The 25,366-nt window shown below is 43.5% G+C and overlaps 1 pseudogene; it reads right to left on the bottom strand.

The window, feature by feature from the left end:
* Nucleotides 1–24,088: 24,088 nt before the first annotated feature.
* Nucleotides 24,089–24,618, bottom strand: LOC147000603 (large ribosomal subunit protein uL23 pseudogene; annotated as a pseudogene).
* Nucleotides 24,619–25,366: the final 748 nt, after the last annotated feature.

The raw sequence follows: 25,366 nt of genomic DNA, 5'->3' as shown, positions 1-25,366 counted from the left end.
GGGAAGGAGTGCTGAGATTACAGATGTCTGCCACACACTGAACTCTGTGGGCTCTCTGGGTGGTTTCTGGTGACAGGTCACAGTTTCCCAAGAAACACAGACACAAACCCATCACCCCAGCCTGAAGTAGTTCTTCAGCAACTCAACAAAGTCCTCTATTGTCATATTGTATCTTAAATCTTTTTAAAAAGACTTATTTTTTATGCATTTTATGTACGAGTGCTCTATTTGTACACACACTGGCAGGCCAGAAGGGGGCATCAGATCCCATTATACATAGTTGTGAGCCACCATGCAGTTTCTGGGAGCTGAACTCAGGACTTCTGGAGGAGCAGTCAGTGCTCTTAACCTCTGAGCCATCCCTCCAGCCCCTGTATCTTAATCTTAGGGTAGGGCAATGGTGAAACTTCCCTTTCTAGGGGTACCAAGTAAATGAGGGGTGGGGTCTAATGCTGATGATGGAGTCCTCAGCAACCTCCATGTCTGCTAATATCTGCTCATAACCTAATATTCACACTAAGTAATTCTCTCTCCTATTCCTTTAATTAAGAATTTCAGGATTTTTGAATCACTACACAAGTGAAATTCATCACTTTACTCCTAATCAAACAAAGAATCTAAGCCATAAGTGATATTAATCACATTACATGAAAACTTTTGTTGTGTGTGATTTGCAGTTTATAACATTGTCCTCAATGCTGGATGCGGTGCAGTGGCGCATCTCTGCAATCCTAGTCTGGGGAGGTAGATCAGGACTTTAAGGCCAGGCTAGACTGCATGAAACCCTATTTCAAAAACAAACAAACACACACACAGACAGACAGACAGACAGGCAGGCAGGCAGGCAGGCAGGCAGGCAGGCAGCTAATGGTGAATGCATCCTTTGTTAACCTCCACAAACTCATAGCTTCATTTTTATAACTGGAACACTCATAGTAGCTGCCTTTAGGTTTGTGGCAAGGATGAAACACGAGGAATACTGTGTCTTGCTGAGTGCAGGGCTTGATATAAGTAAGTGTCCAGTCAAGCTGTGATTTCCTAACAGATCAGTCAAAAGCTGAGTGATTTTGTCAGCGAGCAGTTTAGTCGCTTCCTGTGGGTAAGGCTTTCATGGCGGCTAATTGTTCACAAGCTGCAGTTTCACTCCCAGAAGCATTTACACAGACTCTGAGAGCAAGCTTGCCCTCTAAGTAAAAAATGTGATGCCATTTATAATATTTCTATTTTTGCCCAGCTGTTTTTAGAACTCTCTTTTTCTATCAGTTGAAGAATTGGACCAGATAAGCTGTGATATGCTTTGCCAATTTAAAAAAAAAGCATTTCACTGTTATATAAGACAAGGAAACTGTGTCTGTCTACTCAAGTATCTTTGGGGCTCAAAAATAAACAAAAGCAGATTATTATTTTATAGAGAATAATTTTTAGACTGAAAGAGCTGTAGCCAAACATTTAACCTTCAACAGTGAATGCCTTGTCAATAATGAGGACATTTGTATGCGGCATGTAATTCAGAGAAAAAAAAAAACATGCTTTTCAGCTCATTCAGCTAACGAGAAAATTAAAAAAAGAAAAGAAAAATTAATCCTAAAGAGCCAACACATACTATGCAGGGGAATTTAAGATCTCCAAAGTGGGTATTTAATTGTCTGACTTTTTCCTGGGAATGTGTGAATAGATATTTCAAATAGGGCACTAACCACAGAGCAAAGAAATTCATGCACCCAAGTCTTGATGGGCAAACCATGAAGCTGTGTGATGATACTTGGGAGGAGTGTGGGCAATGCACAAGGAGCCTGGGTGATGCCTCAGGGCATCCCAGGAGCTACCTCCTGAACTGCTGGTAGTACCATAACCATCAGAGAGGCTCTTCTCCCAGCATCCGATTGCCTTCATAAGCTTTGTGAATCTTGTAACTTCTGAGCTTCCTGAGACCTAAAATTTGGTTAGCTTTGAGTCTTAGAAGTCCCCTTCTCCTAGCAGGAAAGACTTCAGTTAGAAGGAAACATACATAGTAACATTTGCAGAGCCCATGTTATACAGTCTCAATCTCTGACAGTATGAAAATGAATAAATACAATGTGGCTGATCCAAACACTTAGATATTATGTACTCTTTAAATGGCACAGTGTTGACCAGTTTCTATAAACTCCCAGCTCTGAGAATTCAAGCCCAGGCTCAGGCATTGTATCAGAAGCAATTCAATTTCTCTCTACCATAGTTTCCTCATTGGGAAACCTGATAAACATATATCTCGAGGAAGAACTGAGTACAGGGGCTGGAGAGATGGCTGGGTGGAAAAGAGTACTGACTGCTTTTCCAGAGGACCCAGGTTCAATTCCCAGCAATCATGTGGTGACTTACAACCCTCTATAATGAATTCTGATGCCCTCTTCTGGCATGTAGATGTAGATAGAACATTCAAATAGATAAAATGAGTAAATACATCTTTAAAAAAAGAACCAAGTATAGTTATAGATATTTTAAAGAGCCATTGAGAAACCCATTACTCTGACTGTCTCTAACATTTTTAAAATCTATTTATTTATTTTATGTAAGTACATTGTACCTCTCTTCAGACACACCAGAAGAGGGTATCGGATCCTATTACAGATGGTTGTGAGCCACTATGTGGTTGCTGGGAATTGAACTCAGGACCTCTGGAAGAGCAGTCAGTGCTCTTAACCACTGAGCCATCTCTCCAGCCCCCTCTAACTTTTGTTGTTATCATTTGAGGCAGGGTTTTTCTGTGTACCCCTGGCTGTCCTAGATCTCGCTGTGTAGATTAGACTGGCCTTGAACTCAGAGATCTGGCTGCCTCTGTGTGGTGGTTTTGGCAGAAGCATTACATGCAGGAAAGATAACCATTCATAACCAGAATAAGTACCTACTCCAGTAAGAACAAAACAAAGTGGTCCAATGTGGTCACCCTGCCACTAGGTTGCTGGCTGGTCTCCTCGAGGAATGGTGCCATATCTAGGGCTCAGTGTTAGTCTGTGCTGTTGGCAGATCTGGCATTCAGCAGCTATAAACTTGGTTCTCTTGGGCTGGTTCCAATCCTTCTTAGTTGCTCTCCTCTGCAGCTGCTCTCCCATGGTTCTGGCATCTCAAATATCTTGGGGTTTCCAAGGCAACTTCAACTTTATATCTTATTGTTCCAATGTCTGGGATCTATAGTGATCTTCCAGGTTCCTCCAAAGGGCATGGATCACTTCTCCAGCTCTGCCCTCTGTAGCACTCTAGGCTCTGGTTAACTCCACTCACTGATGCTGTGTTCTTGGTGATCATCCCATGATAATGGCATCTCCAATATGCTGGGGTCTTCTGCTACAACTAAGTGTCACCAATAACCTCTCACAGTCTCTCTTCATGGTGCAGACCTCAACTTCATTGCACGATGTCTTCAGTCCTGGGCCATCAACTGCAACTGAGGCTGTACCTTCACCCATGCCCTTCCTTGGCCTCTCACAGTGCCGAGCCTCAGCTGCTCTTTATGACTCCTTCATGCCTTCAAAACCAGTACCACCTTTGTGGTTCTTTGTGGGAAGCCATTCCAGGCTGTAAACAGGCCAGCTGGATGGAAATCTGCTCCAGGCTGTAAACAAGCGCATGTTTGGTGGATGGCCCGCCCTTAATCCCTGATTGGCTGAGCAAGCCTGCCTGGTGAGGTGATGTGACCTGTGGTGATTGGTGGGGGCGTGGTTGTGGCTGGAGTGGAGAAAAACACTTGTAACCAGAGAGGCTGGGGGATTTGAAGAAAGAAGCTGCCTGAGTAAAACTGCTTTAAGAAGAACCGGTGGTTGCGTTTTGCTTGCTGGTCAACTTGGACGCGACAGTTCTTATACATTACCAAGTCCAGCTGCAGCACAAGGTACAACCTTGAATATCTCTGGAACACAACTTCTTTGTACTTTCAGTAAACACTTCCCAGAAGATTTCACCTCAGTGATGCTGGTCTCTTCTTAATCCCTGCTAATTTCTTAGCTCCAGCTACCCAGCATCAATTGTCCCAGTAGTCCCTTCTGTTCTTGATTCTAAAGCCAGAGCCACATGGCCAAAGCTGCCGAGTTCTGCTACTTGCTGGAGCTGGAACCCTTGTTCTATTACATTATCACCAGCTTTCTGTTTTCTACCTCCTTCACGGCCTCTGCTTGGCTGTCCTGGAACTTGATTCATAGAGTGACCTTGAACTGAGAGATTTGCATGGCTCTGTCTCCTGAATTTGGAATTAAAGGCCTGTACTGTAGTGGGTTGGCCTACTGCTACTTGTATTCTAATGCTAATTTGGGGCCCCCCCCAAGGCTGGTTGCCCTAGAGACAGAGAGTCCCTGCACTGTAAGACTCTAAGTAACCCTGTCCCAAGTTATTTCTAGTTGGTAAAGATGCCTACAGCCAGTAGCTGGGCAGAAGAGACATTGGTGAGATTTGAGTTTCAGGGGCTTTGGGGATAGAGGACCACAAGGAAGAAGGATGTGCAGGAGAGGAGGAAGGAGAAGCCACCATGGGTTAAGGGTCAAGAAATCGAGGCCCTGAGGGCTGCCCAATTGGAGTTAAGAGTAGCCCAGATGGAATACAGTAAATAGTAAGTAATAACTCGGGGTTATCAATAGGCAAGTACACTCTACAGCATGGAGGGTAGGCAGCTGCCCAGATATTGTGCTGTTTAGGACTTATTGTAAATATAAAGGCTGTGAGTGTGTCTTTCATTCAGAAACTCAATAACAAGGCAGGGTAGAAGCCCTGGGCTGGGATTTTAAATATTTTCTACAACAGAGTACCAACATGCTTGGACTTAAGCTCTGTACCAGGCTAGCTTTGAACTCAGAGATCTCCTTGCCTCTGTCTCCAGGGATTAAAGACATGTACCAACATGCCTGGGCCTAAGTGTTTCATGGCCATTATGCCTGAACATCCTATGTCTTCCAGCTCCAAGATCTGGATCAAGGTGTGCCCTCCATCTTCTAGATTGTTGTTCATTTCAGATTAAATGTCCAAATAAAAGCAACAACCAAACAGTAATGATGCCTAGATATAACTATTCCTTGACTAACAGCAAAAACAAACAATAAGCTTAGCTGGGTAGGATCTTGCTGAATGACCCAAGGTCACTGATCTCTTAATCTTTTTATCTCCTTGATCATGGATTCAGCTCCATTTTACCTCCTGGTGCCCCTCTAATATTTGAACAACAGATTTTGTACTTTTCCTCTCAAAGCTTGCAAAGCTTGATCAAAACGCTCTTCATGAGACTAAGCCAGAGAACAAAGTCTGTGCTGGAGTTTTTGAAGACTTCTTTTGTCAATGTAATTAATATAAATCCCTTTACCTTAGCCTCAAGCAGATTCTTCAGACAAGGGCAAAAAGCAGCCACATTCTTCACCAAAACACCACACAAACAGTCTCTAGGCCACATAATGAAATTCTTCTCCACGGAAACCTCTTGGGCTAGGTCTGCGCAATTCAAATCACCCTCAGTAACAAAGTCTTCCATATTCTTACTAGGATGGCCCATTAAGCCTCACTTAAAACATTCCACTGCTTTCCAAAATCCCTAAGTCCACTTTCCTCCAAACAAAAGCATGGTCAGGCCTATCACAGCAATACTCTACTTCTGGTACCAACTTCTGTTTTAGTTAGGGTTTTTATTGCTATGAAGAGAAACCATGACCAAAGAAACTCTTATAAAGGACAACCGTTAATTGGGGCTAACATATAGGTTCAGAGGTTCAGTCCATTAACATCAAGGCAGAAAGCATGGCAGCATCCAGGCAGGCATGGCACTGGAGTCAGAGCTGAGAGTTCTACATCTTGTTCTGAAGGTAATCAGAAGACTGTCTTCCAGGCAGCTAGGAGGAGGGTCTCAAAGCCCATCCTCACAGTGACACACTTCCTCCAACAAGGCCACACCATCACACTCTGCCTCTCAAATGCTGGGATTAAAGGCATATGCCAACACTGCCCAGCCGCTCTCTATCTAAATTTTAAATAAACTTTGAAACTGCTAGAATTTGGGCTAGATAGATTGCTCAGTGGTTAAGAATTATTGCTGCTTTGGCAGAGCACCCAGGACCCACATTAGGTGGCTCATGACCACCTGTAATTCCAGATCCAGGGCATCCAGACCCTCTTCTGGACACATATGCACATAACTGAATATAAAATAAGTCTGTAAAAATTATTTCAAAATTGCTGAGATTAAATGTAAAGTTATAACAGTTGCCAAAAGATGGTATTTAATGCAAAGTAGACTATTTAAAATTCAGTCACATATGAAAAGCCCCACTCACTGGATTCTATCATCCACAGGTTCAGATCAAACATATTTGTAGAAGGCTAGAGAGATGGCTCATTGGTTAAGAGCACTGACTGCTCTTCCATAACAAGACTTATGGTTTTAAGTCTGTAACTCTAGTTCTAAGGGACCTGACAACCTCTACTGGACTTCTTGGGCACCAGGCACACACATGGCAGATATACATATATACAAGCAGGATACTCATACACATGAAATAAAAATAAATTTTTAAAAAATTGTTATGGAAATAAAAATTATGTCAATACTGAACAGACACATACTGTTTTTCTTGTCAAATCGTACAGCACAACACTTTTTGAGGTATCATTGGTATTAGGTATCATAAGGAATCTGGTTGGATCTAAAACATATGGGAGAGGCTGGGGGAGAGCTCAGGAAGAGAGAGAACTTTACTGTTAGAGGGAGGATGTGTGTAGGTTGTATGCAAATGCTGTATATCATTTTATAAAAGGGAGTTTGTATTTAAGGATCTGCTGACTGTTGGCAGCTGGGTTCTTGGAACTGCTCCCCTGTAACTGCTGAAGGACAACTGCACTGTGGTAGGACCCAGATCCATCTGTAGCCGGCTAGTTAACTCAGTTACTCTTTAACCTCCAGTCGAGATGTAAGTTAAACTGTTGCTATCTTTTCTTCTACTGTACAACTCCAGGGCCTTCAGATTTATAGAAAACAAGCAACTGCGCACTGAGTTGTAACCTCTCTCTCCTTCCTCCCTCCCTCCCTCCCTCCCTCCCTCCCTCCCTCCCTCCCTCCCTCCCTCCCTCCCTCCCTCCCTTCCTTCCTTCCTTCCTTCCTTCCTTCCTTCCTTCCTTCCTTCCTTCCTTCCCTCTTTCCTCCCTCTCTCTCTCTCTCTAAATCTCTCTCTTTCTTTCTCAATCTCTTGTAGCCCAGGCTGGCCTCATACTTGCTATGTAGCTAAGAATGACCTTGAATCTCTGTACTCCATCTGTGAAGAGCTTGATACAGGTATTGGCCAGCATACTAAGTTTGTGCAATGCTGGGGATCAAACCCAAGGCTTTGCTTGTGTTGGCCAAGTACTCTACCAACAGTCCTATCCCAATTCCCACTATTGTCTCTGTGCAATCTTATATCACTTATATCACTTCCTTTAAACCCTTCCTTTCTGATGCTTTGTACTTTTTGAGAAGTGCAGTCCCGGCACAGCTCATATGTTTTGCTGTTTTATATTTTCAGTACCATCCATTTTTAAAATATTGTTTCTGGTGATTTATTTTCTGACCCATGATTTACTTAGAAAATAGCTCATTTATTTTCAAATATTTCAGATTTTCTAGCTGTCTCATTGTTATGATCCATCTTAATTAATTTTGTATTCCGGTGTTAAGGTACTGACCACAGTAACTTATGAAAGAGTATATTCGGGACTTACAGTTTCAGAGAGTTACAGTTCACAACCATTATGGTGTAAAACATTGCATGGTCCTAAAGCAGTAGCTGAGAGCTCACATCTTGAGATAAAAACAAAAGGCAGAGAGAGGGAGAGAGAGAGAGAGAGGAGAGATCTGGAAATGGTTAGAATCCTTTGAAACTTCAAAGGCCACCCTCAGTGACATACTTCCTTCATCAAGGACACACCTCTCAATCCTTCCCAAAGGATCTTCTCATAGGAGACAAAGTGTTCAAGCATAAGAACCTATAGGGGCCATTCTCACTGAAATTACCACATTGTATCCCCAGTTTCCATAGGGATATGGCTATAACATGGTTCAAAATGCAGTTAGTCAAAGTTGAAATGACTTCACAATCTCAACACGGTTTAAAAGCCCAAGTCTCTTCTGAGACTCAAGACAATCTCTTAACTGTAACCTCTGTAAAATCAAAATCAAAAACCCAAATTATATATTTTCAGCATGCAGCGGTGCAGAACATACATCACCATTCCAAGAGTGAGGAAAGAAGGCTAAGTGAAAAAATACTTGACCAAAACTATTCCAAGACTCTGTGAGACAATAGCTGTAATCCAAATCCTATGACTCTGTGTCTGACGTCAGAGAGCTTAGGTAGCTCTGACCTTCCAACTTTGGCACCTGCAACACACTGCTCTCTCTTGGGCTAGCTCCATTTCCTCTATGAAGTTATCCTTTGTAGCTTGCCATGGCTCTGGTATTTTCAAAATCTTGGGATCCTATTGCAAAACAGGCTTCTCCTTCATGGCTTCACATGGTGACCTCTCAGAGATTCCCCCAATGAACATTTGGCTTCAGCAACTCTCCTTAATCATAGAAGATTCCACAAACTCCTTCACTCACATATCCTTCATGAGTCATGTCTTAGAAGCTTTCTTCTGTGGCTTTTAGGATCAGAACATTTTGCAGACCTATCCTGAAGTAAGAATTTCTAGTTTTTTTGGAGACTCCATTGTGTCATGAGATGGTTTTTCTGGAAGCTGCCTTGTGAGGGGATGTTTTGCTGAGAACAGACACATAGTATTTTTCTGGAAGCTGTCTAGTGAAAGGGCATGTGATGTTTGGAAAGAGTGTAAGTGTAACCCAACAGACAGTGGATCATGCTCGGGCATTGGTTTGCCTTGCTTTCATAGTTGATTTTTACTCATCATGACTTCTGTGGTGGTTTGAATACGTTTGGCCCAGGAAGTGGCACTATTTGGAGGTGTGACCTTGTTGGAGGAAGTATGTTGCTGTGGGCTTGGCTTTGAGACCCTCCTTCTAACCACTTGGGAGCCAGTATTCTCCTAGCAGCCTTCAGACAAAGATGTAGAACTCTCAGCTCCTCCTGCACCATGCCTGCCTGGATGCTGCCATGCTCCCACCTTGATGATAATGGACGGAACCTCTGAACCTGCAAGCCAGCCCCAATCCAATGTTGCCCTTATAAGAGTTGTCTTGATCATGATGTCTGTTCATCGTAGTAAAATCCTAACTAAGATAACCTTATAGAAAGAAACTTCTGGCAATGTTCGGGCTGCTTCTTGCCTCTTGAGCAGACTCAAGCTGATTGGCAGAGTTTTGTGGTATCTTCTGGACAGAGCCACTGCTGCTCATTAGTGTTTTGCAAGTAGACTGGACTGCTGACAACAAAGATTGGAATTGCTGCAAAGAATTTGTCTTAGGGTTTTACTGCTGTGAAGAGACACCAAGGTAACCCTTTTTTTGTTTGTTTGGTTTTTTTTGTTTTGTTTTGTTTTTGTTTTTGTGAGACAGGGTTTCTATGTACAGCCCTGGGACTGTCCTGGAACTCACTTTGTAGACCAGGCTGGCCTTGAACTCAGAAATCCACCTGCCTCTGCCTCCCGAGTGCTGGGATTAAAGGCATGTGCCACCATGCCTGGCTGACCAAGGCAACTCTTATAAGGACAACATTTACCCGGGGCTGGCTTATAAGTTCAGAGGTTCAGTCCATTATTACCAAGGTGGGAGCATGGCAGCATCCAGGCAGGTATGGTTCAGAAGGAGTTGAGAGTTCTACATCTGGATCTGAAAGCAGCTAGTAGAATACTGATTTTGAGGCAGCTAGGATGAAGGTCTTATAGCCCATACCCACAGTGACACACCTACTCCAACAAGGCCACACCTTCTAACTGTACCACTTCCCAGGCTGAGCATATACAAACCATTACAGAACTAGTTTTAAATAAGTCCATGTCCCCCTTGCCCTATTAGTGATCTTCCTCCCTACCTTTGGTCCATGAGCTATAAGGATGGCTGAAGCATTCTAGAACCCTTATTAAAGTAGGTTTTGAAAAACATGAGCATACACTTTCCTGGAGGCTTAGCTGGGTGGGGTCTTGCCCCTAGGGCATTCCCCTCTATTCATTTCAGAGCAGGCCTCTCCTTACCTCTTTCAGCACACACCCTGACTACAACTTTAAAACTCCTGGTGCTCCTTTTCTCTTCAGACTGTATTGTATTGTATTGGTTTGGTTTGGTTTTTACCCTGCTTGTTGGTTTGTTTTTTTTTTTTTTTTTCATTATAGATAGACCTGAATGAATATAATTACTAATAAACACACAACGAAATCAATGTTAGTTGTTTTTTTTTTTTTGGTTTTTTTTTTTTGGTTTTTTTGAGACAGGGTTTCTCTGTGTAGCCCTGGCTGTCCTGGCACTCACTCTGTAGACCAGGCTGGCCTCGAACTCAGAAATCCGCCTGCCTCTGCCTCCTGAGTGCTGGGATTAAAGGCGTGCGTCACCATGCCCGGCTAATGTCAGGCCTTCTTAATGTCTCCTCAGCTAAGGAAATTAATCTATTTTCCCCCTAATTTAGCCCCAGGCAGATTCTTATGTTTAAGGCAGAAAGAAGTCAATTTCTTTGACAAATGTCACAAGAATAGTCTCTAGCCCAGCTCCTAAAATTGTCTCCCTCTGAAACCTCTTGAGCTGAATCTCCACAATCCAGATTGCTCTCAGCATTACTGAATTCCAGTGTTACTAGGAGAGCCCATTAGGCCCCACTTATGGTATTCAGACCTCATCTGAGATTCCAAAGCCTCCATATTACTCCAGAACCCAGTATGGTCAGGCCTGTTTGTGCTGGCTGGTTTTGTGTGTCAACTTGACACAAGCTGGAGCTATCACAGAGAAAGGAGCCTCAGTTGAGGAAATGCTTCCATGAGATCCAGCTGTAAGGCATTTTCTCAATTAGTGATCAAGTGGGGACGGTTCATTATGAGCAGTGCCATCCCTGGGCTGGTCATCCTGGGTTCTATAAGAAGGCAAGCTGAGCAAGCCACGGGAAGCAATCCAGTAAGCAGCATTCTTCCATGGCCTCTGCATCAGCTCCTACCTCCAGGTTCCTGCCTTGCTTGAGTTCCAGTCCTGACTTCCTTTGGTGATGAACAGAAACATGGAAGTGTAAGCTGAATAAACCCTTTCCTCCCCAACTTGCTCCTTGGTCATTATGTTTTGTGCAGCAATAGAAACCCTGACTGAGACACCTGTCATTGCCTACTCTCTAGTACCAACTTCTCTCTTGGTTATGTTCTATTGCTCTGGTAAGATACCATGACCAAGGCAACCTATAAAAGAAAGTGTTTATTTGGGGCTTACAGTGTCAGGGGGATAGAGTTGATGACTATCATGTCAGTATTGCTCTAGAGCAGTAGCTGTGAGCTTACATTTTGAGACACAACACAGAGGTAGAGACTGCTAGCTGGGAATGGCAAGAATCATTTTGTTTTGCTTTATTATTATTATTAATTTTTTTAGAGACAGGGTTTCTCTGTATAACAGCTCTCCTGTCCTCCACCCCCACCCACAGGTTGTATAGGCTGGCCTCAAACTCATAGAAATCTGCCTGCCTGTGCCTCCCCAGTGGTAGGGTTAAAGGCATATGCCTGGCACAAAAGTTTCTTGAAATCTCAAAGACCACCCTCAATGATATACCTCCTCCAACAAGACCACATAGTCCTTCCCAAACAGGTTCAGAAACTGGGGACCAACTATCCACATATATGAGCCTATGGGGCCGCTCTTGTGAAGACTACCACATAATCTGTAATGGCATTCTTCGGACAGGTTGAGGTACATGTTCCAGTACATGGTCTGTCCTGTGAGCAAGATGTATGCACCTAAAAATTGTCTTTCTGGGGTGAATATGTTTAACATACTGGTGAGTCATGGCCACACACACACTTCTCCCCCAAGGTTTTTGTCTATCAATTACTGAGATGCTAAATAGAATCTCCAATTATGACTATGTGTTTATTGATTTTTCTCCTTCAATTTTGTCAAGTTTTGCTTCATGTTTTTTTAGGTACTGATATTTGATAATATATATTTAGAATATTTATATCCTAATATATTACATATAAAAATATAAATAAGTAAATAAATAAATAAATCCTCACTATGTAGCTCAGGTTGACTTTGGACTGGCAATTTTCCTTCCTCAGCTTTTAAAGTAATGGGATGTAAAAGTGTTTCTCATTATACCTAGTACACTTAAACTTTTATTTTTACATGCAGGTTTTTACATGCTATACAAATGTTCTCACGTGGAGCACCACCCTAGCCCTCTATCCAAATACTTTACACATGTTCTGTTCATATTTGGTTTTCAGTATGTAGTTAAGACCAACTTAGATATGGTTTCTTTCCTTGCATCCCACTTTCCTCCACAGACCTCATGGAGCTACAGGTCAATCTTTCCTTTCTGTTTTGGAATAATATGGCCATTATAGCTCTGATGGAACAACTGATACCCATTACCACCAGAAAGAATGTCTGTAAAAGCAAACAAAATATGGGGCAAGTGTACTGAGCCACCAAACATTAGATAGTACCAGACAATGACCCTGAGAGATAGGAGATCCATGGGCTGAGTTCCCATTAGCCTTGCTTTCTCTCTCTCCCTTCATGGCACAGGGAGGTAATAATTATTCACAGCATAGCATTCTTGGAGGCTGGAAAGCCAGAAAGACAGAATTCAGGGACAACAAGTTACAACTCATAGGGCATTATAGTGGAGAGAAGGAACTCTATGAGGCTAAGAGCTAGAAGGCTGAATAGGTTCTCTTACAGCCTTTGTTGAGGGTTCCCCTGGGTGTATTCAAGACAAGGTGAATCTACTGCAGGGCATGCATGCTGAAGGAGAAGACCAGAGGCTGGAGAGATAGGAGTTTCAGCCAATCCAGGGTCCGTGGTGATGACCAGGCTCAAGAACTGAGGACAACAAAGCCTGTTAACTGGATTTAACTGGACGAACTGTCTTCCAGGAGCAGGCAAAATCAGAGCCAGCCAATTAAGTCAGTTGAAGTGGTGCTTGCTCATAATTTCCCCACCAAGGAGGCCAAAACAGGAGAATGGCTACGAGTTCAAGGCCAGCACAGCTACAAAGTGGGTATCAGGCCAGCAAGGGATACATAGCAAGACTCTGTCTCAAAAGCAAAAAAAAGAAAAAAGATAAAACAACTCATAAAGACACATTATTTATCAAATCTTTGACTCTGGCTGGCTCTGCTTGGTTCTAGAATGCAATACAGACAAGAAACACACCAACCAGAATGTTAGCTAACTCCTGGAGGAAATTGTAATTGCCAGAAAAATTACAATTATGCTCACAAAAATCTAGGATTGTACTGACTTTGTAAGTAAATTCTAGGTCCCCAAAGATCTCTAAAAGGCATAGGTTGGGAATATATAAGTCCATCAGAGGAATGTACCCTGCAGCATGGTGGGTACCTGCAGAGGCTTCTCTTTCCATAATTCCATCTCTTCTGTTTGTTTCTGCCTTCAACCTACCTTTGGAGCTTTGTTGACTCAGACCCCTCAGCCTGCTTCTCTTCCCTCCATCTTGTAGCCATCAGTGGCTATGGAGGAGTTCCTGAAAGGAAAGCTGGGGCTGTATGGGAGGGATGGATGAGAGAAATAACGAGCTGAGACAAAGCTCTCTGATCAAGGCTCAAGGTTTAATTCTAAGGTCTGAATTTAAAGAGGGGGGGGGGGGAGGAGACCCATCCCCCACTTTGCCAGGATCTAATCAGGAAGACAAGCTCAGCTGCTCAGCAGGAAGTGACTTCTTGCAGGAAGCTGCAGAAGTGACAGGACAATAGACTGCACCTAGGTCAGAAGACTCCACCATAGGTGGGCTAGCTGACTGTGGCAACCAAGGTCTGATTCAGCCTGCTCAAATCTGGGTGAAGGGCACACATCTTTCTCCTTCTGGTCTCCAGAGGTAGGGGTGGGTCTTCCTAACTGCATGTTGTTAGCACATACCCCAGTGTAGACTTCTATTTTGATCAAGTCCATCCCAGGTAAGCCTTGATTTATCAGAAGGGCAAGCTCCCAGAAAAACAATCTCTCCAAACAAGGCTGACTTTCAAAGCTCTTGCCTGGCCACAAGGTTTTAAGGAAAGCTGTGTGGACTTTCTCTCAGGAGCTGTTATCCCAGCCAATGCTTGCCTTTCTTTCCCTGGCTATGAACTCATCCTTGGAAAGAGTGTGATTTACAGAGGAAATAAAAATCTATAGTTAATATTGCTCCTTGTGTATTTATCTCAGTTTGTCACTCGTATTTTTACTTTCTTTATGGTGTCCTTCAGAGACAAGGGTTTTTAATATTTATGCTGTTAAATATTTGTCACTTTTCCTTAATGACTTAAGGGTTTGATGCTCTACATAGGAAATCTTTCCTTATCCTAACTAAGGCTGAGCATAATTTCTAACGGCTGCAAAATATGCCATTGTGTAAATACGCAAATGTGCCCAAAATAATTTATAGATAAATATTTAGGATGTTTCTCCCATGTAAGTCATTGTAAACAATGTGACATACAGCTTTGTGGGTGCATTTATTCTTCAATTAAAATAATCTCTCTTTAGAATGGATTCTTAGGGGTCCAATGGGTTCTTCACAATTCAAAAGCACTAAGTACAATTAAATATTTACCTCTTATAAAGAGGGAGATGAAATTTTAAAACCAAATTTCTCCTTTGTATAGACATGCCACTTAGTGTGGCTATATGTGTGTATGTGTGTATGTATGTATATGTGTGTGTATATATATATATATATATATATATTGTAGGTTGATTAGGCATTCTGTTATTTGTAAATGACTCTGATTAATAGAAGTAATAAAGAAGTCAGTTATTAGTTAACAAAAACAATTTATAAATTGATAAATTGATAAATTGACCTTGATAAACTCAATCTTTTCAAAGACAGAAGAAAATTTCATGTCACTTGTTTTATAAATGAAAACACCAAGAAGAAGAAAAAAAAATCTCCTCAAACACACAGTTAATTCTAGCAACTAGTCTCTAGATTGATGTGTGTGTGTGTGTGTGTGTGTTTGTGTGTAATGAAAAAGTATAACATAAAAACAAAATTCTAGGCCTTTAGGCCCAGGCTTGAGAATGTGACCTTTGTGACTCAATGCTCCAAGGCATGCTAATCATAAAACAGATAGTGACATTCCTCCACCCACCTGCTTCCTGGATTCAGGGAGTGTTCATTCAAAGAAAGTCACCCTGACCCAACCTGACAATTGCTGGAACCCACTATGCAAAGATGCTAATGTTAGAGGCTCCTAGAAAACTGTCTTGACTTTCCATTTCCTCATGACTCTTAACTGGTATTTTTGGTATTTTCCAACAACGCCCTACCCACCTCCTTGAGTTGTGGTTTCTTCCTTTAAATAACCCCTTACCCAGCTACTTGGGGGTGCTACAGTCCTCTATCCCTCGTGGTGTATGACTGTGGGCCCAAGATCGTTCTTGACATAAAAGTCCTCTTGCAGTTTGCAGCAAGACCATTTCTCATGAGTGAAACATTGGGGTGTTGCTTCTCCTGAGTCAGAATGTGGGGGAGTCCTCATGTTGTGGGTCTTTCATTTGGTGCATTGGCTGGAAATGTGACCACCCCTCACACCCAAGAACCAACTTGGAGGTATGGGTATCCCCTCTGGAATGTGAGCGTGCTGGCCGGTGTCTCTGTTCTTAAGGTCTGTTTTCTGTTTTCTGAAATGAACATGCGCTTGTGTTGGTTTGTTTGTCTGTGTCTTGTCCTTTGTTTCTGAAGCATGGCGCAGTCTGAGTTTGGATCTGTCTGAGTTTATACTGATCAGCCTGAGTTTTGGATTCTGATCAGCCTGAGTTTGGTTTCTCTAGTTTTGGTCATCCTGGTGGAAGCAGACAATGGTGTTTGTAGACAATGGGGTTTTCTGAAACGTGTGTGGTTTGTATTTGCAGCTGTCCTCTCGGGCTGTAAGGATCGGAGGACTGTGGTTGGCAGATGTGCTAGGAGGACCACAGGCTGTTGCCCTGGGGGACACCCTGGGAAGTGGGGAGAGCCAGTGATGCCTGGTAGTCTCTGGAGATTGGTCAGAGGGACCAAGTTCTGTTGATGAAGCAGAAGCATCCCCCTCCGAAATCATCTAATTCTTTTGCCTGCTTGTGGAGGATGAGAAAGGGTCGAGTTGTCTGGATTGGTGGTTTCTGTTTTGTGTGTTTTTGTGTTTAGAGCTATGTGAAAATCTAGAGAAGCGAAGGTAATTCTTATAGGCGCTTTGTACCCTGACTAGAGATAGTTTACACCTGAGACATGAGAGAATGGGTTTTGAAAAAAGCAGTACTCTCCGACTATCTGGGGATAATTTGGTGAAAGAGAGAGAAAAAAAAAAAGACCGTATCAATTGGTCTTTGGAGCCCTGCACCTGTAGTTAGGAGTCTAGTGTGGCTGGAGAAGCCCTGCTAGGAGCTGATTGTAAACGCTGCTCTTAAAGGGACCAGCAGCTTCTCAAGTTCTATGGTAAGGAAACTGATGGATGGTTTTCCTACAAAAATCTCTGTGCTTGTGATTATTGGATTCATCAGGTAACAAGGAGCTCCTCTTGAAATTACAACTAGAAAAATTAAGAATTTTGTTTGGTTTAAATAAGCAAATGTATACAGTCATTTCATTTTTGTTTCTGAATAGTTTTAAAGGTATAAATATGTTTTATATGTCTTGGTTATAGATTATTGGCTCATAAGTTATAGGTTATGATTAAAAATTTGTAACATTGGTAACAGAAATTTGGCTTAAAACTGGTAACTCTGGGTTGGAGTAATTTAGAACTACAACACGCAGCATGAGGCAACCCAAGGAGACAGGTCTCTAAGGATATGACTGAAATGGCTAATATTCTATGTAATTCTTATCCTAGAAACCAGACTTATAAAAGGTAGGATTTAGGGCAGTGTATCTTTGAGGAATTGGGGGCTGCACCTTCTTACGTTTGTGTGCAGGAACGGGCAGCCAAACTTTGTAGCAAGTAATGTTTTTCGGTGTTGATTTTTTTTTTTAAAGAAAATGGATTGTTTACTCTGTTAAAATTGGGTTTTGCTTCCCAAAACTGTAGTTGTGTTTTGGTGTTACAAGAAAAATCGAAAGTGAAGGCTTCTCCCAAATCAGAGCCACCAGCTAATCCATCGGCTCCTCCAAAATCTACCCCGAGATTGAGAAGCCTCCGGAGTGGCCTAGTCTGCTACCTTTTTTTTTTGTTTTTTTTTTTGTTTGTTTGTTTTGTTTTGTTTTGTTTTGTTTTGTTTTTTGTTTTGTTTTTTTTTGAGACAGGGTTTCTCTGTATATCCCTGGCTGTCCTGGAACTCACTTTGTAGACCAGGCTGGCCTTGAACTCAGAAATCTGCCTGCCTCTGCCTCCCAAGTGCTGGGATTAAGGGTGTGGGCCACCACGCCCGGCATGCTACCTTCCCCTTATCCACAGCCTCAACCCTTGCTGCTGGGTAACCCTGAACCCCTCGGGGCAGCAGGAGGCACACCTGCTGTGGGTACACAGAGCCGGAGAGTACAGAGTCCTGACGGACTCTGGTGGACCTGCCCAACCTTCAACCCCTTCAGTACTGGCCATTTTCCTCTGCTGATCTTTATAACTGGAAAGCTAACCACCCCTCCCCCCTTTCTCAAAGGATCCCCAATGCCTCACAGGGTTGGTGGAGTCCTTTATGTTCTCTCATCAGCCTACGTGGGATGACTGTCAACAGCTGCTGCAGATGTTCTTCACGACCGAGGAGCGAGAAAGAATTCTGTTAGAGGCTAGAAAAAGAAAATTTCCTGGGAGCCAACAGGCAGCCTACACAGCTACAAAATGAGATTGACATGGGATTCCCTTTGACTCGCCCCAGTTGGGACTACAACATGGCTAAAGGTAGGGAGAGCTTGATATCCTATCACCAGGCTCTGGTCTCTGAGGCGCCTCAAAACGGCCCACTAATCTGGCTAAGGTAAGAGAAGTAATGCAGGGGCCGATTGAACCTCCCTCAGTGTTCCTTGAAAGGCTTATGGAAGCCTTCAGGCAGTTCACTCCCTTTGATCTTACCTTGAAAGCCCAGAAGGCCTCTGTGGCTCTGGCCTTCATTAAGACAGTCGGCCCCAGATATCAGAAAGAAACTTCAGAGATTGGAAGGGTTACAGGAGGCTGAATTATGTGATCTAGTGAAAGAGGCAGAGAAAGTGTTTCATAAGCAAGAGACTGAGGAAGAGAAGAAAGAGAACAGGAAGGATCATAGACAAGAGAGAAATTTGACTAGAATCTTGGCTGCAGTGGTAGGAGCAAAAGAAAAAATGGGACCTAGACAGATGGGGAACCTGGGCAACAGAAGACCAATGTGCTTAACAGAATTAAGTGAGTTGGGGTACCGAGCCTCAGCTAAAAAGGCTCTGTTGGGAGCTATTAAGACAACTCTTGATCTCTAAATTGGGCCTCTCCCCCCCGAGAAGAAAAAGGGGTCAAAAGCGGTCCACCGACACATGGATTCCAAGAACAACCACGGGATGTTCCAGCCCTAAGTCATCGCCTATGTCCTGACCACACCCTGATACCACCAAGTTCCTGCTTCCCCGTGTAGCTGCCAAAAGAAAGAATTTCTATTGCCCCCCTCCCATAAGTACTTCTCCTTTTGCTTGTATTGCCCTACCCCTCCCACTGATAAGTATCTGTACTTCCCCTTTTGCTTGTGCATTTAAACCTCTGGCCTGACTAATACATTTGGGGCCTTGATGCATTCCAGAACGGTTTCCCTGTCGTTATTCGCACAAGGCCCTCATCCCTCTCTACCCCCGACTTGGTTCTTAGGAGGAGGTTCCCTCGAGACCCTCGAATAACTGGACCTGCTGGACAGGTCAAGGCTCAGCTGTGTCAGACTGAAGTTACTTATTTGGGATATACCCTTCGAGATGGGAAGGGGTGGCTAATGGAAGCCAGAAAAAAGTATTAGCTGTTCTTCCAGAGGACCCAGGTTCAATTCTCAGCACCCACATGGCAGCTTACAACTGTCTTTAGTTTTAGTTCCAGGGGATCCTACATGCTCACACAGACATACATGCAAGCAAAACATAAATGCACATAAAAAATGAGAGAGAGAGAGAGAGAGAGAGAGAGAGAGAGCAAGCATATGCCACAAGGTGATATACATTGTCAACAATCCTCTTGTTGCCAGGCAGGGGCGGGGCCATAGGCCATTAACTCCAGAAGTAATGGGAGAGGCTGGAGGGATGGTACAGCTGCTAAGAGCACTTGTTGTCTTGGGCCAAGGGTTGGTTTCCAGCACCTACGTGACAGGTCAAATCCATCCCTAACTTCAGTTCCAGGATCTGATGCTGTCCTCTGCCCTCCTCAGAAAGTCAATTTAAAAAGCTAAATTAATGGAAAAAAGAGATTTATTCAGTGTGGTCACACTGGAGAGACGGGGGTAGAGACACCTGCATCTCCTCCAGATAGCTGTGGCCTCTCAAGATTGGTAACAACACGAGAAAGATCACATATACTATCTGCCCACATCCCTATATAAGCTGAACAAGTTGAACATACTGACTCATAACACCTTAGTTCTTAAACTGTTGTTTTGTTTAGTGTGGTCTAAAGGCAGTGGCCTAGGCGTGCTTTGGGATCAGAGCAGTCCTCCACCTCAATCTGAACCTGCATTTTAACAAGTATCTGAAGTGGAAATTTCTGGTTTCTTTGGAGACTCAGTTGTATCATGTGATTTTTTTCTAGAAACTGTCATATGAGAGGATGTTCTGCTGAAGCAGATATGGAGAGGATGTTTTGCTGAGAACAGATGTGCAGTGTTTTTCTGGAAGGTGTCTTGTGAGGAGGCATGTGATGTGTTGCTGGAGTGGATGTTTGAGAGGGCATGTTATGTTCAGAAAGAATATGAATATAACCACACAGACAGTGAGAGGACACTCTTGCATTGGTTTGCTTACAACATTTCACTGGTCTCTGTTATTGACAACACTCTTGCGTTGGTTCACCTTGCAACACTTTGCTGGTCTTCACTGATTTTCACTTGTCGTGACTTTGTAGACAGCAAAGCTCTAAAGAACTCATAGTATTCCACATGCTGCTTCTGCAGAGCCTTGCCCTTTCTTCTGGATCAGCCGCTGTTACTGTTTTGTGTTTGGAGTTTGCCAATTGGACTGGACTTCCACTATCAATTTGTGTTTGATGTTTTGGACTGGACTGCTGATATTCTGACAATAAAGATCAGAATAACCCCCAAAGAACTATTTCTTCATTTAAAAAATTTATTTTTTAATTATCCTTAATCTTTTTTTACAGTCCAGTTGTTATCCCCCTCTTGTTCTGCCCTCGGACATTTCCTCATCCCATTCCTCCTCCCTGTCGCCAAGAGGATGCCCCCCCAACTCCACCCACCCCACCAGACCTCCCCATTCCCTGGGACCTCAAGTTTGTCAAGGGTTAGGTGTGTCTTCTCTTACTGAGGCCAGATCAGGCAGTCCTCTGTTGTATATGTGTGTGTTTGGGGGTAGGGGTGGTGGTGGCTCTTATCAGCTAGTGTATGCTGCCTGGTTGGTGGCTCAGTGCCTGAGAGATCTTAGGGGTCCAAGTTAGTTGAAACTGCTGGTCTTCGTAGGGGTTGCCCTCCTCCTCAACTTCTTCCAGCATTTCTCTAATTCAACCACAGGGGTCCCCAAGAACTACTTCTAAACAAGTCCACAACACCTGTTTCCTATTAACCTTTCTTTTCCCCTACCTTTGGTCAGTGGGCTAGAAGGGAGGTTGAAGTGTTTAGGAACCCTTATTAAAGTAGTTTTGAAAAATCTAAGCCAACAAGAATCCCAGAGGTTCTGCATGTCTGATGACAGTGTGTACTTGGCTTTTATTATTAAATAAAAATTTAATTTTATTTAGTTGTTTTGACATGTTGGTGGGTATGTGTGTTTGTAGATTACTAAATACATAAATGCTTTATACATATGATGTTACATATATGCATATGATCTCAGGACTGAACATTATCAACATGGCTGCCTAAAGAAGACCTGAAGAACACCAATGGGCATATTAACAGGGAACTGGGAAAGCTCCTTGGGCCTCATCCCTAGACAAAGAGCTATAGGTAGCTGGGGAATGCTGACACTGGAAGAAATGGTCTTCCCACAGGAAGAGCCCCACAGTTGGTTATCCAATACCAAGGAGGTAGCATTGTCTTTATGGCTCCATAGAGTTTCAGACAACATCAATTAACTATTTTATTTTTCACAGTTTGGGAGAATGTCCCTGGAGGATCTATCTGGTAATTCTTCAGTGTCTCCAACCCTACCACCTGTTTGGTGCTGCCTTTAATTCTTCCCCTTGACATCTTCCTCTACAGGGACACCATGCACGTCCCAGTGTACTTCCTGATGCACTTCCCAGTGTACTTCCTGATGCACTTCCCAGTGTACTTCCTGATGCACTTCCCAGTGTACTTCCTGATGCACTTCCCAGTGTACTTCTTGATGCACTTCCTATTTTACTTCCTAATGCACTTTCCATGCACTTCCTGATTCACTTCCCAATGCACTACTCGATGCACTACCGGATATACTTTCTATTGCACTTCCTAATGCAGTTCCCAGTACTGCAATAGGGCACTTCCTTCCTGGCAGTGCCCCTGCCTTGGGGGGCTCCTCTTACCTTCATTCAACCCTCATGCAAGTCTGCAGCATCCTACTCCTCCTCAATCTCTCCACTCCCACAGCCTGGTTTTGGTGAACATTCCCATGCATCCCCCTTCCTTCAGCCTCTGCATCCTCCAGGCCTACATTCTCTCTCTCTTTTCATCCACCTCCCAACCAGGCCCACCTCCCACCCCCTCTGCCCCTCCCTTTCCAACTTTCTCAATTCACACTTGCCCCCAAATTACAGTCTCTCTTTGCGAAAGGATGCTGTGGGTCCTCCCCTGCTGTGTGTGTATGTGTGTGTGTGTGTGTGAGTGTTCCAAGGTGGGCCTGGGAAGGTGAATGGTCTCTGTGTACAGCTAGTACAAGCCAAAGGCCTGAGTATGCAGCAAGGCTTACCCAGAGTTCTAACATCCTGAGAAACTATAGCCACAATGCCTATCCCAACCCAACTTGACAAATCTGACCCTGTGATCTCTTGGTGGCAGCTTATGAGGCAAGGAGTAGGCACTACTAGGTCTGTGAGCCTGAAGGGGCTCCTTTGGGACTAGACAGTGGGTCCCCTCCCTACAACATTGATGGGGCTCTCTTATATGGAGATCTAATATGCAGGATACACTGAACCAGACAGTGAGTCCCCCTTCCTGCAGCAGTGACAGGGCTTTCCTATTCAGGAATTGATATGTATTTAAGGCATACCTTCAGTCACCCTCCATTGTGGAAGATGAAAGTAGTTAAGAGTTTTACAGTGGCTTTCCAGCAGGCCTGGCTGGGCTGTGGGGGAGGCCCTAATGCATTTACAGAAGGGATGTGATCAGAACAGCTCTTGACAAAATGTAATGTGTGTGTCAATATGAAGCTACACACTGGTCCCAAACTTTTCATACAGACAGCTGTCCTTCACGGTGAAGAGTGAGAAAATGGCAGACTTCAAAATCAGAGTCAACGTGGATGAGTACTACAGGCTGTCTCGGCTGGGACAGCGTGTGCTGTTAGGAACATTCTGAAGACTCTTAAATGATACGTGCGAACTTAAGGGTGAGAGGAGTAGAACATAAATATGCATACATGGAATGATCACAGACATGTGAAATAAGAATAGGAGCCTGGAAGGAAGGAAAGGCAGAGTGGGAGGCTTTTCTTTAGGGAAAAAAAAAAGTGTTATGAGATAATTCGGAGATATATTAAGGCCAGTGGAATAATCCGCCTGCCAGGCAGCACTGAACAGCAGAATTCCCACGGCCAAGGCTCCGGGGACCCTCCTTCCCCCAACCTTCTCGACGCCCTATAGTGAGGATTTCTAAACCCTATAGAATGGGTATTACTTGGTATAATACTGGGTTATTGTTCTTTGGTTTTGAGATACAAATCTCAAGTTCCTGCTGACCTTGAACTTGCTATGTAGTTAATGATGCCTTAAATTCCTGCTCCTCTGCCTGTACCTCCCCAGTGTTGGGGTTAAAGGCTCCCACCACCACACCCAGCTAGAATGCAGTTTTATTTCTTGTTTTTTCTTTTATTAGTCAAATCCTCACCATGTATCTCTGGCTGGTCTGGAACTCACAGCAATCCTCCTGCTTCTGCTGAGATTTTGGGGGCATAAGCTTCTGGGCTAGAGTTTTAGTATCAACTATGAGGATGCCCCTACTGCACACACATGGTAATTTATGGGTAGCATTTCTAGGCTTGTTGTTGGGCCAACATGATGCTTTGGGGTTCACTCGTGTTGTTAAATCTAGCTCTGTTCATTCAGGAAATAAATTAATATTGATAAAGAAGCCTAACTGGGACACGATGCTACCCATTCTTAGTTTATTGCTTATTTTTTTCCTAAATTTTATTTATTTTCTGTGGGAGGTGCATACGTGTGCCAAGGTACGCGTGTGGAGGTCAGAGGAAGTTAGCTCTCTCTCTCCAACATGTAGGCTCCAGACTTGGTAGCAAATGGCTCCACCCTCGAGCTGCCCTGCCAATCCTGCTTAATGCTGATCATAATAAGCAAAATTTATTTTGTTGTGGAGTAGTATAATATTGTCAGTTGACTATATTTAATACACCAGGCATGGTTTCATGTGCCTGAGATCCCATCCCTCAGGAGGATGAAGAATCAGAGGCCAACCTCAACTACACCGTGAACCTGTCTCACAAAAAAGCAAAAATAAAACCAGAGACCTGCCACTCTGTACCTAGTATTGATGAACCTTAGCGCATATCCATTTGTCCTTATTATAAACCAGGTTCCTGGGACATCTGGTCAGCATCACCTTGTGTGCATGTTGTTTGTACAGGATGCTCAGCAGGGTCGTGCTGTGGAATTGCAAGGCATGCCTGGCTTCTGTGTTTCAGGTTGATGCCTGGCCTTTTTCTTTTTTTTTTCTTTTTTCTTTTTTTTTTTTTTTTTTGTGAAAAAAAGTGTATATTTAGAATTAGCCATCTGGACTCAGTTTAGATGATCCCAATCTTGTTGGCAACATCTAGGGCATCATAATCAGGAGCCAAGCGAACATACGCCTTCTTTTCTCCGTCGGGCCTTATCAGGGTATTGACTTTGGCCACATCAATGTCATAGTGTTCCTTGACAGCCTGTTTGATCTGATGCTTGTTGGCCTTGACATCCACAATGAACAAGAGTGTTGTTGTCCTCTATTTTCTTCATGGCTGACTCAGTGGTCAGTGGGAATTTGATGATAGCATAGTGGTCAAGCTTGTTTCTCCTGGGCGCACTCTTCCAAGGATATTTTGGCTGCCTCCAGAGCCGCAGGGTCTTGGACCGCTGGAAGGTGGGTGACGTTCAGATCTTCTTCTTTTTGTGGCTGTGGACGCCATTCAGCACTGCCTTCTTAGCTTTCAAGGCCTTCGCTTTGGCTTCGGCTTTGGGAGGGGCAGGAGCTTCCTTCTTCGCTTTCGGTCCCATCTTGGCGAAAAGTGCCTGGCCTTTTTCTAAAGCAGCTTCTAAACTGTATCAGCAGCTTTTGGCATGATCGACTTTCTGCAGTTCAATGATGTGGACAGTTGCTTATCTATGGCATCAGTCTGTTTCTCTAATGACTACAGTTTAGAGGTTAAGCATTTGCTCATTTGCATTTTGAGTCTGTTGCCTTTTCCCCCTGTCTTTCTGTCCATTGTTGCAATTTTCCCATTGATATTTAAGAAAGCATCTTTATTTCCATGTGTTCATTTTTGTTTTGTTTTGTTTTGTTTTGTTTTGTTTTGTTTTGTTTTGTTTTGTTTTGTTTTAAGGTCTGCTTTGTTACCCAGGTTGGTCTTGAACCCTTTCCCTCTCATGGTCCTCTTGCCTCATTTTTCCAAGCATACTCATGCCATGCTCCACAAGGCCCACTACAGCTTACTTTTTAACCCCTCTCTCTGAACAATACAGTAACCACCTACTGGCAGCCCAGAATACTACCTGCAAGCTATTCACATATCTCTCTGAACAAAGGGAAATGTTTCTTCTCCCCTTGACCACAATAAACATTGGACTTCTTTTTAGCCTCTCATGTAGCCAAGGTAACAGGCTAGCACCACCAGGCCCAGCCCAACGTTTTTGTTTGTTTGTTTGTTTGTTTGTTTGTTTTTAGTTTTTTATGAAACAGGGTTTCTCTGTGTAGCCCTGGCTGTTCTGGTACTCACTTTGTAGACCAGGCTGGCCTCGAGCTCAC

The sequence above is a fragment of the Mus caroli genome, unplaced genomic scaffold, assembly GCF_978045245.1.
Source record: "Mus caroli unplaced genomic scaffold, Mus_caroli_1 scaffold_17, whole genome shotgun sequence".
NCBI classification, from domain to species: domain Eukaryota; kingdom Metazoa; phylum Chordata; class Mammalia; order Rodentia; family Muridae; genus Mus; species Mus caroli.
Note: the sequence above shows the minus strand (reverse complement) of the source record. Positions and strands in the feature narration are given on the sequence as shown.